The sequence below is a fragment of the Bos taurus genome, chromosome 27, assembly GCF_002263795.3.
Source record: "Bos taurus isolate L1 Dominette 01449 registration number 42190680 breed Hereford chromosome 27, ARS-UCD2.0, whole genome shotgun sequence".
Lineage (NCBI taxonomy): Eukaryota > Metazoa > Chordata > Mammalia > Artiodactyla > Bovidae > Bos > Bos taurus.
This window is the reverse complement of record NC_037354.1, coordinates 24511364-24528156: the sequence shown is the minus strand read 5'-3', so window position 1 is coordinate 24528156 and position 16793 is coordinate 24511364. Positions and strand designations below refer to the sequence as shown.

Sequence of the window (16793 nt, the reverse complement as noted above, 5' to 3'; positions counted from 1 at the left end):
TTAAGGCTCCCCAGGTAATTTCAATGTGCAGCCAAGCCTGAGACCCACTGATTTGGAGCAAGAATTTGAATGAAGCAGTAAGTCATTCATAGCATTTGTGCGTGAGAGTATCAATCAACTTGGAATGCTGGGAGTTTCTACATTTTCCTTTGTTCAAAGCTTTTGTGTTGTTTTTCCCACCACTACCTCCTCAGTTGTCCTCTGTAGGTTCTGGTCCCTCAAGAGAAGTTCTGAGCACACTTGTCCCTCGTACCCATTCACCTACTGCTACCACTATACAGTCGTTAACGTTGCTGAAATCACTGACTAAAGGTAAGACCCAAAAAAAAACCCCATTCATTCCAGATTCTTAGGATCCAAAATCAATTTGCAAATTAAAGACAATTATGTTTCTGTCATCTGTGTGTTTCTTCTCTGTTGGGAGTTGTCTAGAGTGTTCTTGGTGTGTTTATTCATTTTATTCAGCTCTTGGTTCAGATCAGCACCAAAGCAGGTCCCATCTGGTTTATGTTTTGTTTGGCCTTTGAAACAGGCAAGCATCTCACCTGCTACTTAACATTGGAGACAGCATGGTGTTTCTTCAGCTAGGCAGGCGAGGGTGGAGAAGAAAAAAGAATCTATTCTTTCCCCCAGTCTCCTGCAAACTGTACTGCAAGAAAGCTGGTGAGTAACCTTAAATGACACTTTCAGGTTCTAATAAAAAATACTATGTTTTAAAATGAGGCAATAAGACAGTTTATCTAAGGTCATCATAAAGGCCCAGCTTACACTTTTAGCTTCAGATCAATTACTTGGAAGTTTTAGGAATCTTCAGGAAGCCCAATTTAGAAACATGTTCAGTTCATGGAGTTAACACTCTTTAGTCTGCCGATACAAATCAAATGTTCCTTCTCAGAGGGGTTCCCTAGAGTGACCTCTCCAGAAATTCTGAAACTACTCTATTTTAAAGAGAAATGGATATTTAATATATTTTTTCATGTTTCTCTGCACACAGTAGGCTGACCAAATATCCTGATCACTCTGGAACTTTCCCATTTTAGTACAAAAAGTCTCACAGTCACCTTCCATCCTGGGCAACTGGGATAACTGGTCACCCTATATCCTGCCCAGATCGCCTTGCTCATCAATTTCTTTATAAAACCTCCCCTGCTGTGTGACTCACATACTGCCTCATCTCAAACCATCAGTACTTGTGCTTGGAACACACACAGTCACACCCAGTTCCTTCCTCACAATAGGAATGCAAATACATTCATTTATTTTTCTCAAATTTCTACTTCCCATTTTTCTCATAGCCCCATCACCACCCTCTCTCTCCACAGGGATGATTCCAGAAACATCTTATTCTTTCTAATCAAACTGCCAGAACAAATGTGGAGAAGAAAGGAAGGTGATTCCTGTGTTTCGGAGCTGCAACTAGATGAAAGAGTGCAGCATAAAAGTTAACGAGTGCCTTTTTATTCAATGGCATAAATCTTTATTGCATCTCCCTTAGGTGCCGGATACTGTGCTGCACGGCATCCATAGTAAGACAAGTCCCTGACAGCAAGCTAGTAAGCGAGACAAACCTGCTCTCTTCACTCAGCAAGGCCCCTGGCATCCTAGATTTCCTTGTTCCTTAACTTTCCATTGAACTAGGCAAATGCATCTTTGGTTTTTGCCATTCCTTATCTTGGGCTGCTAGTGGAAATTGACTGAATACAATACACTGCCAAATTATTCTTTCTAATCTCAGTGATACCCTAAAATTATTATAATAAACTCAATTAATTTCTTGTAGTGGTTCTAAATTCTGTCCACACTGAAGTTCCTTCACCCACCAATCAAGTAGCCATGACCTTGTCATCCACCTTCTTGGCTTCAACATCCTGGGATGGAGTTCTACCTAGCATTCACCTCCTATCTTAAATTCTTCCAAGCTCATTGTGGTCTTTTTCTCTTGCCCTGACGTCTTAAATAAAGAAATACAGTTTTTCCTCTCTGAGACTTCTTCTTTTACCCTCTACCCCTTCCTCTTTTAATGTGCTTTTTCCATTTGTACCCATCTGATGTATTTTTTCTGCCCTTTGATTTCTCTTCAACCTGTAGATGTGCTTAAATCACAATTACTCTTAAGAAAAAAAGAAGTGATCTGACTACACTGAAACTATGGAATGCCCACACCTTTCCCTCTTCTGACCTCTCCCATGACCTTCTCCCATCCATTTCTCAATCCTGTGCTCCTACTAAACTGAAATTTTCTCTCAAGTGGCACCAATAAGCTCCTGATAGCCTGTGATGCCTTTTCTGAGTTTTCACCCATCTAAGCCTCTTGGCATCATGTAAGGGTGTTGTTAGGATTATCCTCTTTGACATCTCTCCTGTCCTCTCACTGGACCACATCACCTCCCATTGTCTGTTCCTTCTCCCGTGCCTCTTTCAGTCCTGCTCTGGACCCATTCGGACTTCCCTGGTGGCTCAGACAGTAAAGCATCTGCCTACAATGAGACCCAGGTTCAATCCCTGGGTTGGGAAGATCCTCTGGAGAAGGAAATGGCACCCCACTCCAGTACTCTTGCCTGGAAAATCCCATGGATGGAGGAGCATGGTGGGCTATAGTCCATGGGGACACAAAGAGTCAGACACGACTGAGCGACTTCACTCACTCATTCACTAGACCCATTCAGGGTCATGGGCTCCAGTTTCAGCTCCATTCTGTTGACCACATATCTACATCCCCACCTCTGAACTCTCTCCTGAGCTTTCTATCCTTATTTCTAAACACCTAATGGGCAGCTCCACGTGGCAAAATTCAAAGATCTTCAAACTTAATACATCCAAAGTTAAGTTCATGACCATCTCTCAAACCTGTCTGCCTGCATTTTCTGTCTTAGTCCCTGAGTCCGTACTACTAGAAATGCCTGCCTCAATCTTTACTTTTTTTCTAGTCCAAACTTCCAAGCATCTGCTAAATAACACCAAGTCGTGTTCATCATCAGAACTTTTTATTACAAATGGCAGAATCCCAACTCAAACAAGAAAAAGAAATGTATTAGCTCATGGAACCAAACCATAAAAAAGGATGGATTTGTGTGAATTGTACCAGATTTCTCGCTCCACCTTTCGCCTCAGCTTTTGTTCTGTTTGCCCTCATTCTTCCAGGTTCCTTCATGTGAAGGCGGCCATGGCTACCAGCAGCCCCAAAGGCACACCCTGTTAACAATAATGAGAAGAGACGCTTAACCTATATCAGGCACAATTCTAGGCACTTCAGAGCCTGTGAGGCAACAAGAAAGAGAGAACATGCTCTCCACTTCAAATTTAGAAAATCCATAGACAAGCTCTAAATTGAGCCAGCTTGGGTCACGTATCCACCTGCTGAAATAATCACTGGGTCTAGAACCATGAAGTAGAGTAACTGCAGGGTTTGGACCATCCACCAGCCCCTTAGCTTGAGTGATTCAAGTAGGAAGAAGTCTGATGAACCACAGCAGGTGGAAAAACACACAAGGTTAGACTTCGAGGCAAGAAATGGAAATGCAGAAACTCTACAGTGCTGATTCAAGTTCATGGGTCTTTTGAAAACTGAGAAACCCATCAGGAATTGTATCTGAATAGACGTCTCACCCACCAAAAAAATGTACAGAAGAAAACCACGACATTCCTCAAAAGACAATTTTAACAATACACTAAAAACACAAATAAAGGGTCATCAGAGATCAAAGATGTATGCCAAGAGTTCCTAGCCTCTGAAAACAGAATATTTTTTCAAAAAAACTCTCAAACTTCTGAATAATAGTGGTTGTAATGATAGAAAGCATAATGATGAGACAGAATGGCATGCCTTTGTATAACGTTACCTGTTCAGCCTGCAGGTGCAGTTTCATCTCTTGCACTGATTTTGAGGCCCCAGGGAGGTCTGTGGTCATCGGTGACATTTAGCTGTTCTTTCCCAAAGAACTTCAGAAAGAGTTCTACCTGAAAAATTTCCGGAAACAGTATTGAAATTGACCACTGAAATTAATAACTTCTTACAGAAGAATCTCCACAACATATCTGTAATTTAACTTTTTAAGATAAATAGTTGGAAAATTTATCCTGAGGTAACTTGACATTCATCATTGTTTCAGACCCCAAACATTGTATCAATGGGCTGGCACTTACTGTCATGCATGGTAAACTCTATTTTTCTTCTATTTCTACATCTACAATTCCTCAGATTATTGATTTCTCACTCATCAGAAGATTTGTAAACATAATAAAGCTTTAATGGAGCACACATGAATATGAATTTGTGATGTGTATAAATTAAGTCTCCCATTGCAGCATTTGGGAAAGATATTTCTCCCAAGAGCCAATGACAGGTGTGTAATAAGATGCTATTTTCATTCCTCATCATCTAAGGTTTTGGATGTAACTGGAAACATTCTTGGAAGCAGGGGGAGGGGATTGTCTGAGTCATTGTTGTGAAAGCCATTATTCTGCATCATGCTCAGTTGGACTTGGGAATGAATTAGAACAAATGTTCAAGAATGTTCTGTTTCTACACGAAGCTATTTCATCTGTTATCTCTTCCTCTTGCACTTAAATGTGACCAAAAGATCTTCCAAAATGAAATGCAGTCTTGTATGAAGTAAAATTGATTTCTCTTATCTGTAATCTACCAGAGGATATTTGTCTTGAGTATTAGGGGGCAGCAGAGCTATTGTTTTTATTTTACAAAAAGAAAAGAAAAAGGAAAAAAACATTTGGCATTGTTGTTAAAAAGAAAAAACTATACAGTGTGTTCTGTATTTGAAATTCCATGAACTGTTGATAAGCTGGGTTTTTCCTGTAAAGAGAGACATGCAAAAGTCTGATTTTGCCACCTCAGTGTTCACTTTTACCATCCCCAGCACCCCTTGTTCAGTCAAATGTGTATGGAGTCCCAAGGTATCTAAGAAATGCCCCCCTCCACCCAGGATCAAACAAAATGCTTCTGGAATGGAACATCAGCAGAACTCCCTTTGTTTACCTTTTTCCCTCCATGTTTGTTTATTGTTGGCAGTGACTGCAGTTCAGAGAAAAGGTCACCTGCTTTCAAACAGAAATGAGGAAAGACTAAGTCTGTGTGTGCTTGTACACAAGTGTGGGGGTGTGTGTGTGGATGGGGGACGTCCAATATGTTCCTGCACAGGAGTTATTTACTGTGTTGAATCTCTTCAGATGCTTATAAAATATTCAGCAGGCTGGAAGGAACCTCTCTAGAGGGTGCTAAGCCCCAGACGGACATGTTAGGGAGTAAGTACTCAGTCACCTCTTCATAGGAAGGCTCAGGAGTCCCCAAGAAGGTGCTCGTGCTGAAATGCCTCTAGGCTGGCAGAGCCAGCACTGACCTAGGAGGGCAGGAGAACCATGACTCCTCAACTGTGAAAAATCAGGGCACCCGACATTGACTTCAGGAGCCCCAGTTTTTTATCTATGAAATGAAAAGCTTGAACTAAGTCAGGGATCTTCCACTCTGGCCACATAGTAGCCTCATTTGATTTTCTTGTTTTTAATAATGATAAAGGGCCTTACCCCAGACAACTTGAATTAAACCTTTAAGGATGGAACCCAGACACGATTATTTTCTTTTAAGCTCCCAGGTGCGTCTAGGTGCAGCCAGGGTAGTGGCTGGGTGATTGCCAAGGTCTCTCCAGTGCAGGCTCTACAGGACTTGCTCCGGTCAGATCAAGTGTCTGTTGGGTCAGCTCTCTCTCCTCAGCAGTCCACACTGCCCAGTCATTCTCTGTCCAATGGAACTTTCCATATTCATATGACACCAGTGCCAAAGCTCCTATAGGATCTGTGAAAACAGTCAATGTCATTAATTGAACTAGCCGACCTAAAGAGTAAGGGAGGAGTTGGAGGGAGGAGGGGAAGGATCCATTGTTTAAAGGGAATCATTGTGGTTTCTAAGAAAACTGCAGGACAGCACTGAAGCTGCAGGGAACTACGCACGGCGAGCTCATTTCCCTGTTCACCTCCAGCTACGACATCTCTTTTGCAGCCCAGCGCTGTGCTGCAGAGATAAACTAATTTAATCAGTAGCAAGAGCTGCATTTTGATCTTGCAATCAAGTTACACAATTTCCTTTTCCAGGACAGCCCCACACTTCTCTCTGTTCTGTTCTCTTGCCTCTCAGAGTTTTCTTTCCCACTTGCTCCCATTTAACCCATCCATCCCCGCTTCCCATCCTCCAAAGATCTGCCCACTGCCTTGTGCACCCCCACCCCACCCCTCCACATACTTTTTTTTTTTTTGGTCATTTCCCATTCGCCCTACTTTGTATGTTCTGGCCCTCCTTTCCCACTTCTCCATTTCCCAGCCAAGATCGCTGGGCCACCAAAGGCTATGAGGATGTGAAAATCTGAGCCACAGGCATGAATAATTAATTGAGAGCGGCAGACTGAAGCCAGTTGGAACTGAGAACACTATTTCTGAAATGCAGCCAAATGATTTAGCAAGAGGCGATATGGAGTTACTGCAATCCCTGGAAGTCCTGGACACAATGGTAATTATGAAAATGCAGTTTTGACAAAGTACGAGTCCGATAGAAGTTCCAAGGTTGATGGAAGTGTCATACCCTGCTTTGGGCTTAAGTGAGAGCTGTGGAAGGTATGGTGACACTTGCTGACCCCATTGGACTGAGGGACTAGTGCAATCACTGGCAGGATGGCCTGCTTCCTTCTTCCAAGAATAGCATCACCACCCTGAGTCCAGTGCAGCTGGACAGGATGGCTAGAGGGGCTGGTGCTGAAAACTCCATCTGGCTGTAAGGTCAGACAAGCGGAGGAATCTGGAACTTGAGGTTACCAGGATGGGTACAGGCAGAGTTGTCTGCTGCTCTTCTAACTCATTAGAAACCAGCCTAAGTACCAGCCCTCAGCTTTCCTGTGTCTGATCCTCTACTGTTTCCATTTAGTCAGAAACCTCCTTTGGAACTTCCCTTTACAAGCAAGACTTAATGGATGGGCCTATGGAGTCTGTAGTTCAATGTGGGGACTTGCTGGAACTGGTTGGTGAATGGAACTGGTTAGTGAACAATCTTCATTAACATTCTGGCCACCCCTCCAGTCCTTTCCCATTTTCCCTCCAAATGCTGCCAGACATATCTTTGTGAAATATAAACCTGGTTATTGGACTATCTACCTAGAAACCTGTTAGCGGCTACTCATGGGCTCTAGAATGGAGGCTAAATTCCTGATCATAGCATCCAAGGCTGTCTGTGACTTGACCCAAACTTCCATCTCCCACCCCTTGTCTCCCTACAGCCCAGAGATGCTGCAGAGCTTTCTGCTTTGTGTCCTCTGCTGCTCCTTACCTGCACATCTGTGATCAGCCTGTGTCCCCAGCATCTCTGTCTCCTTCATGAACACCCATTTATCCTCCCAAGACCCAGTGTAGGAGCCCTGCTTGCTAGGAATTCCTCTGGAGCGCTCATATCAGAGGAACTCTCCTCCCCTTGTATTCCCATCTTATCTGCTGCCTACTAAACACGGGAAGGATCTCTTTGGGAGCGGGAAATGTGTTACCCAGCCCAAAATCATTCTGCTCATTGCATAACAGGCCAGTAAATCAGGAGAGGAGTTGTTGGGGCAAGGGGAAAGCTAACAGACCCATAAGACAGCAGGCTAGTGTCTCAAAAACCCATCTTGCCTCAATCCAAAATTCAGTTCCTTTTATATAGAGGAGGGGGAGGAGGAGTGGCCCAGGGCGATGCCAACCAGTGGCTGAAGCATGACTCCTAAGGGTTGCTTCTTGACAGCTGCTCCCGAAGGTCGCTAACTTAGGGGAGGGTCCCACTGTAACACTGACCAATGGCTGAGCAGGACTGTTAACGGTCACTCACTGACAGTTGCTCCCTAACGGTCTCTCACTAACGGTCGCTTGCTTGGGGGAGGGGTCCACTGCCAGGAGGACCAATGGCTGAGCAGGAACACTAACAGAGGCCCACTAACAGCTGTGCACCTACCCCGCCCCTACTACAGACAGGCACTCCGGAGGCAAAGACTCTGTCCCATTCACCCAGGAATGCTCCCTGCATCCCACATGATGCCAGTAGACATGTATTAATGCTTATGCAGAGAATCCCGGCTGGGACAGAACAGGAAGCTAGGATCGCAGGACTCCCATCTTACAAAAATGGACGTTCCCACAGTCCCTGCCTTGAACAGAGGTCCAGCCTTCTGAGCCACGCTCCGCTTCCCATCCCTCTCAATGGAGAGGTCCCAGCACCTGCTTCTCAGATACCCCTACCCCCTGCCTGACGTGCTGTGATTGTCATCTCAGGGGGTGCGCTACTCCCAAGTTCCCAGTTCTTGTCATCATTACGCAACCTTGACAGGCAGTGGAGACACACCCTGGTGACTCAGATATTGCCAGCTGTGAGCTGAAGCTTTCGAACCAAAACTTAGTTCACTTTCCCCGAATGAGGGCAATAACTGAGTCAGGAAGGAACTAGGTAGAGCAGGTACGAATCTCTGTCTGAAAATACAAACGTGCAGAACAGGTATCTTGAACTTTTCACAACTCGATTTAATTTCTATTTCAAGTCCCATTTTTTCCCTAAGAATGTGAAGTCAGTCTCCCCTCCTTTCCCTTTTCTATAGTGTAGCATCTGAGCACCTAGGAGGGTTAAGGTGGTGTCCAGGTGAGGGCGGACCTGGTCTTCATCCTCAGCGCCTTCTTTTCATCCTGGTTGCTGTTGGGAAGCCCCATCTCATCTAATACAGTCTCCCCCCATGGTCGCTGAGGCTTCCTCATTTCTGTCCTTTCTGCCATGCTTGGAAACCAAGAAACCATGCTGGGGTTGTAATGGAGCCTGGAGAACTCTGGAAGGCTGTAATAGCAGCAGGGGAAGGCTCCCAGCTGTAGCAGCCTCGGTCAGAAGCCCCCACCCCACCCCCACTCTCCCCCCCGCCCCCCTGCCCCGCCCCCCCCCGCCCCGCCCCCGCCACAAGCCAGCAGCCAATTAGGGAGAAACTGTCAACCAGCAACCATTAGTGGTCCTGCTCACCTATTGGTTGGTGCCTCAGTGGGCCCCTCCCCCAAGCAAGTGACGGTTAGAGAGCAACTGTCAACCAGTGACCATTAGTCAGCCATTGGTCAATGCCACATTGAGCCCCTCCCCTTCCTTCTCTTCTGTATAAAAGGATCCCAATTTGGGACTGAGAGTAAATGGTTCTCTGAGATGCTAGCCTGCCATCTTCTTGGTGTGCTAGCTTTTCCATGAAAATCATTATTCCTTGTTCTAACAACTTGTCTTTCAATTTATTGGTCTGTTGGGCAGTGTGCAGAATGAACTGGGCTCAGTAACAAGGCCACATCTGCCAAGTCACACTATAGAGTCATTGTTACTTCCCCAGAACCTTAAAGAAATAGGACGTGGGTTCACTCTGTTGTTCTCTTTCTGTGGGGTTGGTTTTAGGTTCCAGCATCCCTCACACCTGACATGGAACCAGAGTTCATGGCCTCCTTTTTTAGGGATCTACTAGCATCTAAGCTCTCATAACCCTCATTTCAATTCACTCTCCCTCCAATCTGCAGCATCCTTTTCTAGCCAGTGTGTGGGGAGGTGGAAGAGAAAACACTTCCAACTACTCGCCTGAGTCCACAGTCTATTACCTTTGTCCTGTTTCCATTTCCTCAAAGCCTGTTCTTTTGAAACTCACAAGGAGACTTTTTCCTCTTTCCTTTCACATCATTTCCCTATAACAGTGATCACCTACCACCATCTAGTTACTGAATGGGGAACAGGGGTAGGGTTTAGGGGGCTTGGGGTGGGTGTCATTAAGAATGTAAGCAAACACTAAGGTAGCATTTACAATCAGTCAGGCACTGCTCTAAAGTCTTTACATACATTAACTCATCAAATCACTACCACTCAATGAAGCAGATATTTTTATTTCCAGTTTACAGATGAGGAAATGGATGCTAGGTAGTGACAAGTTGGGCTTCCCAGGTGGCTCAGACAGTAAAGAATCTGCAAAGCAGGGGATTGCGGTTTGATCCCTGGGTTCAAAAAATCCCCTGGAGGAGGAAATGGCAACCCACTCCAGTATTCTTGCCTGGGAAATTTCGTGGACAGAGGAGCCTGGTGAGCTACAAGTCCATGGGTCGCAAAGAGTCAGACACAACTGAGCAACTAACACTTCCACTTTCAGTGACAACTTGGAGGAGCTGGGACTTGAACCCAGGCAGTCTGGCCCCTTAGTCTGCGCCCTTAACCACTAAAATGATAGCTTCTCACTAATCAATACCCTGCCACACACATTATTCTTATTGTAGATTTGAACTCCTTGAAGATATATAGGAAAAGAAAAGTTTAAAAAATATTATAATGAAAACATCTCCTTCTATTCAAAGTGCTTATGCTGAGATCTAGCAAATTTTTATTTTGATGAGAAATTTTTTCATCATCCATGTGAATATAAAAAAAAAAAAAGATAAAAGCCTAGAAGTCCTTAAAAAAATAGAATCTCCCACCACTACTGCCACCAACCAACACTTTTAGCTCCAGCTTCCTAGAAGTGTTTTATCAGGCCCCTCAGCAGCAGAGTAGGAGTTAGAAGGCATGACCTCCGAAGAGGTGCTGCCAGCTCTATATGTGTTCCTCTGTGTGCCCCGAATACTTCTACCTAATTCTAAGCACTAACATCCCTTTTGATGAAAAGACGCCCCCCCCCAAAAAAAACATTTGTGTAGAACAATCATTCTTAACATTTTGGGGAGTCACAGACCTTTTTGCAATCTATGAAGTTACCTCCCCAGGAAAAACAACTGCTTATATCCAAAAGCACATATAATTTGGCATAAAATTTTAGGCAAATTACTGAGCCCTATACTGTGTGTGAATTATTCTTAGAAGGGAAGTTGTTTTATTCATTTCTGCAACCTTCAACACCTAGCAGAGAATAAACTCACAGAGTTACACGCATCCTGTCTCCACGCTGGCCCGAACATGCACACTGACTCTCTGTGGTACCATGAGAGACAGAAAATCTTCCCCTCCCCTTTATCCAGCCCAGATTTTCTGCAAATGCCTGGTGCCAACAAGGGCATTTGTTCTTTGTGCATTGATGCCTGTGTTTTTGCCTCCAAGAGACAAACGCTGACTTTGGAATCTAAGTGGAAGTGGCCACTCTGATTTTCAGGCAATTTGGGGGTTGTACATAAAATTCTATATCCTCTTGGAGGCTAGAGAGGAAAAGACCAAAGCTCCAGGCCTCTTTATAAGCCCACAGATGATAGGATTCCTCACCTATTACAGCAGGGTAGCCAATTCCCTGACTAGTTTTTCCATTTTCGGAAGGGAATGCAACACATCAAGTTTTAAAATACCTTCTCAAAGAAAACAATTTAATGGGTTTTCCTGCACCTCAAGAGTATCAGGGAAGTACAGTTCACTCTGCTTTTCAATTCTCCAATCAAGCAGCAGAGAGGATGTTTGGGTCAGGGCCAAATACTATTTTTTTCTATGAAGAAAACAGAGATGGTTCAGATAAATTCTGTCAGCAGCTCAGAGCCCTCTGTAAGAAATCGTGGTACTTTGTGAGGGCAAACACTTACATGATTACCATTTGTGGTTAACTGGAATCACACCACCAAGGGATTATTAAAAACAAGTAGATCAAACATGGCAGAGACAGTTAAAAGCTACTGAGAAATAATAATACTTTGTTCCTTTTCATTTTTCTTTTCCTCCTATGTTGGGGTGACATGGTTTATCCTTTCTATCCCTTCTATCGACAGTCTTTACTTCTTTGATGATTATTTCTTGTGATCTATTCTTGTTAGCAAGGTTTATATCTTAACTGTGTTCATGGATTCCTATACTCCAATACTTTGGCCACCTCATGCAAAGAGTTGACTCATTGGAAAAGACCCTGATGCTGAGAGGGATTGGGGGCAGGAGGAGATGGGGACGACAGAGGATGAGATGGCTGGATGGCATCACCGACTCGATGGACATTAGTTTGAGTGAACTCCAGGAGTTGGTGATGGACAGGGAGGCTTGGCGTGCTGTGCTTCATGGGGTCGCAGAGAGTCGGACACGACTGAGCGACTGAACTGAACTGAACTGAATACCTTGAAAAGGGCCATCTTCCTTCCTTACAAGTGACTCCTAAGCCTTTACGGCTCCATACCACTCAGTAATTATTCTAGACTATTCCTTGATATGAGTACATTTATGATTATATAAATTACATACATGTAAAAGTGTAGTAAAATTCCATATGTACATAAAACACAAAAATAAATTGTGAACAGGGCTCTAAAATTGTACTCTTTCTCCTAATGGATTGTCCATTCCCCTTTGAGATGTGAACATCCTGCTTTGAAACACAGATCAAACGTATCATCAGGCAGGTAAACATGAGGGGAAAGCCCTCCAAGGGCTAACACTGGCTGTCGGTTGTAACCTGTTCAGCCTTGGGTTGTAACCTGTAATAGTCCCCTTATATCTGTCATTCATATAAGTGAGTTCATAAGAGATGCTCTGTTATGGACTGAATGTATTCCCCTCTCAATTCATATGCTGAAGCCCTAACTCCCTAGAGTGACATATTTGGCTAAGGAAGTAATTAAGGTTAAATGAGGTCATAAGAGTGGGGCCCTAATCCAATTGGATTAGATAGGTTCAGTGGCCTTATACAAAGAGACTGAGAGACCACCCCCACCCCCCGCCCTGCATGTATGTATATGTCGGTCTCTCTCTCCCACCAAGCTTGCATCTAGGAAAGATCATGTGAGCACACACAAGATGGCAGCCACCTGAAAACAGGAAAGAGCTCCCAACCCTGCCAGACCTTGATTGTGACTTCCAGCCTCCAGAACTATGAGAAAATACATTTCTGTTTAAGCCAGTTGGTATTTTGTCATGGCATCAGAACAGAGAAATCTACTCTCAGAAAACTCACTAGATTATTCCTGTAAACACAGATATACTCATTCAACTTCAAGTTAATATTTTCTTCAAAATTGGTCATACAATTAATATTAGGTGAGAAACTTCAGTGGTGCCAGCAATGTTTGGTGGTATGAGAAACTCCCAAAACATCCCGTTGACCTGGGTGAGCAGAGGAATGTAGGGCCTGTGCAGTCCTGCTGCTACAGCAGAGGTGCAAGCCTCACCTTTCTATCAGAAAGGCAGCAGCACCCCCACTGCTCTGCACTGTAACTGCCCCCAGTACCACGCTCTTACTGCGTGGCTTAGAGAGACAAGAATTGAAGTGTCTGTGGGAAGTAATTAGAGACTGAAGCTCAGTTCTTGAGAAGTTTATGGGCTGCTGTTTCTGGACATAATTTAGGAAAGATAGCATGATCTGCTCTTCCACTGAACACAACAAAGATAGACCCTGCTTTTTCTTATTTATATATAAAAAAATAATAATAATAATAAAAACTCTTTAAAAATACATCCATGAACAAGCAAGAAAAGACAATCAGTGGAGGGTAAAAGTTAATTAAAAGGAGAAATATATATATATAGGTAACTAAGCACTGAATCTGGTTTTTGCTCTGGGGGAATCTTTTAAATCTTGATTACTTTGAGCTCCTGTTTTTGACAACTGTATAAAGTGTGAGGCATACGACAAATCCTCACGCTCAACCAAAGCAGAAGTCTGAAAGGAAAACCCATGAGTTTTCCTGATGTTCCTAGGACATCAGACAAAGCTAAGAACCCTCAGTAGAGACCATTGAGAAGTACTAGTTTCTCTCAACTGTGGAGCTGGGTTGAAGGGGAAAATATGTCTCCTGAGAATTCATAGCGTAATATAATTTTCATGGGAATTTTCAACCCAAATTCACACTCCTTCAAATCTGGAACTGATTTTAAAACAGTCCCTGCTGTGCCAGGTAGAAGTAAATGTATATTATCATTGAAGGAAATTACTTTCAACTTAGGCCTCAAAATTTACTACAAGTAAAGTTTCAAGGAACATGAGTCCATAGTAAATATTGCAACAAACACATAAACAAAACACATCATGAATGAGAGATTATAAAAGCAACCAAGAACATTCAAAAAAGAACCCGAAAGAATGCCCAAAACAAAAATACAGTGATTCAAAGTCAAAGCTCAATAATCAGGCTATACAACAGGCACAGTTTAAGACTTGATTTACTGAAATAAAGAATGGTTAGGCAGAAATTACCAGGAATGTAACATAGAGAGAAAATGAAGTGCAAAAAATTAGAAAGACATTAAGAATCTTGTAGTATAGGTTGAATTTCAGTATTTGCAAATCACAACCAGGTTTTATGAGGGATGCAATAAAGAGAATGGAGAAGAGGCAATATTCAAATTGAAAATGGCTAAAAATTTTCTGTTACTGCCAAAACATTCAAATTATCTTATCTGAAAGATCAATACATTCAAAGATTAAAGTTTTAAAAATATGTAACTATACACATTATAATCAAATCACAGAAACAAATACTAAGAAGGCACACACACATACATACACAAATATAGCAAGGAATCCATGGCAAAATGTACCATATTTTTAAAGTATACCTCACCTTGTGACAGTAAAACAGCTTAAAAGAAGTACTCAGACTTTTCCTTCTCTCATATATAATAAGAGAGCTCTAATCCTTGGATTCACTACAGTCTTATATGAGCATTACTCCTCTCCTTTATACCCAGTTCAACTGTACACTCCTTGAAGGCCTGAATCAATATATTATTCCCTTTGTAGTTCTTACAAAATACATAGAATGGAGCTTTGTATATAGTAGATGCTTAATAAACATCTGAGTTACTTACTACGTACTGTATTTTATGGATTTGAAGGTTTTGACACTACCAGACTTATCTGAATCATATTAAGTTTTTATAATATGTGAAACTCAATGGTATATTATAGAGTTAAAATTTGAATGTTTTAGTTCCACTACCGCCTTTCATTTTCTAGATTTCTTGCTAAATTTGGCACAATAAGAAAGACTTCAGGCATTTAGGAAAGCAAAAACCACAATACAAAATTGTCTTAAAAGCAACCATATTAACATATTCTTAACATCTCCATTCTGTGTGACCCAAAAGCCAGCATATGGAATGCATTCTGTGATCATGTTTGTATATGTCACATTCTTAAACTTTGCAATGAGGAGCTCTTTGGCTGAAGGCCAAATCTGAGAAGTAGATGGGGGAGTAGGGTTCTGGATGTGTAATGGGGGTCAACCATTAATCCCAGATACCCCGGTCAACACTCCTGGGAGTCTTCCAAATCTTACAGATCAGTTGCAGCTGGAGATGCAGAATCGGGTCCTCTTGGTAGACAAAGTAAATGGCTTTCTATATCCTGAAGTTATCTGGACAAAATCACTTTTTAATGCATTCATTCTTGTTCTCACTAGAAAGAAATCATCAGTGAAGATAAGCCATGAGAAAGTCTTTTTCAGAAGTTCATGCTGAAATAGTTGCTTCTAACTTTTAAAATTTTTGGCCACAGAAGTGTTTCTTACAATGTTTAAAGTAGATGAATGTGAAATAGGGGTGGGGCAGCCCAGAACCCCAATTTCCGGCTCTTAAATCTATGAACTCCTAGTCAGCAGTGGTTCTCAAGCTTTTGCATGTGCATAAGAGGGAGTTGGTGATGGACAGGGAGGCCTGGCGTGCTGCGATTCATGGGGTCGCAAAGAGTCAGACACGACTGAGCGACTGAACTGAAGAGTCACCTGGGAGTTCATAAAATATGCAGGTTATTGGATCTAACTCCTGCAGAGTCTTATCAGAAGATCTGGGTGGAGTCTAAGAGTTTAAATCTTAACCAGCACCCCAGGGCATGTAGAGGCTGTGACCCGCTCTACTATATCTCACAATCCCTCATCTCTTACAGCGATGCTCAGCAGAGACCAGTGTGAAAACTACTTGGCAAGTCTCTCCCAAGTGAGGCTCCTCCCTTGACTCACTCACAAAGTGGTAATAGAGGCCCAAGATTCTCAACTCACTGTAGCTGATTTTCCCCATAATTTCCTAAGCTGCTCAAACCTGAGGCAGCAACCAGATTTTCTCTGGCTGGGTGGAATGAATTCTAAGAACTTGTTTATTTTAAAGCAGCAATAATGATAGATGCAGAGATTGAAATTCTACCTAATATTCATCTCCCAAATTATCTCAATAGAAGGACGTGAAGCCTAGATCATGTGGAACTTGGTAGGACACCAGCTGAAACCCTAAAAATAGCTGAATCATGATCCGAGCCCAATCAGGGAATTCCTTCCCAACAAATGACTTCCATGGATTCCCATGAATGCACAGCTGCCTGGGGGGATGCAAAACCACTACTAAGGGCTGAAACAAAGGGTCTTAGATTTTTAGAAACACTGGCCACCAGTGACTCTACATTGGACCCGCTATTTTCTTGCCTAAGAAATGGGACATAGGTGAAATCTGTATTCCAGAACAGCAGTGGTGTGCTGGGCAGAAAAAAAATTGCTCTTTCTGTTTGGGGAGTGGTAACACATCACACTTGGCCCATCCTGCCCCTCACATTAGACAGTAGAAAAACTACAGAGTAGGAGTTGGCATATGTGTCTTTCTTTATCCACATTCTATCACAATATTCTTTAGCGTGGTTGATAACACCAGCTGATTCCCTCACAGAAGGAAAAGCCTGAAGGAGGGGTTCCGAGATCCACTTTCATTCAGAAGAAATCATGAGCTCACTTAGATATGTCACTAGATGTTCCAGAATCATAGTCTTATAGTGCCTGGGACCATATATTGGCTAAAAATACTAAAAACAGCTCAGTTCAGTTCAGTTCAGTCACTCAGTCGT

General features: G+C 42.9%; 1 long non-coding RNA gene across 3 annotated transcripts in view; it reads right to left on the bottom strand.

Annotated features, from left to right (window-relative positions):
* Positions 1 to 2967: 2967 nt before the first annotated feature.
* LOC100848853 (uncharacterized) overlaps positions 2968 to 16793 on the bottom strand; it is a 54022-nt gene continuing 40196 nt past the window's right edge. For 2 of the 3 annotated variants that reach the window (XR_815979.1, XR_009493141.1), the window contains 3 exons: positions 5539 to 5806; positions 3840 to 3957; positions 2968 to 3192 (listed from right to left, as the gene is read on the bottom strand). This is a non-coding gene — a long non-coding RNA (uncharacterized lncRNA). Of the gene's footprint in view, positions 3193 to 3839; positions 3958 to 5538; positions 5807 to 7324; positions 8543 to 16793 lie in introns of those variants that run through there. The other variant, XR_009493140.1, reaches the window with a different exon arrangement.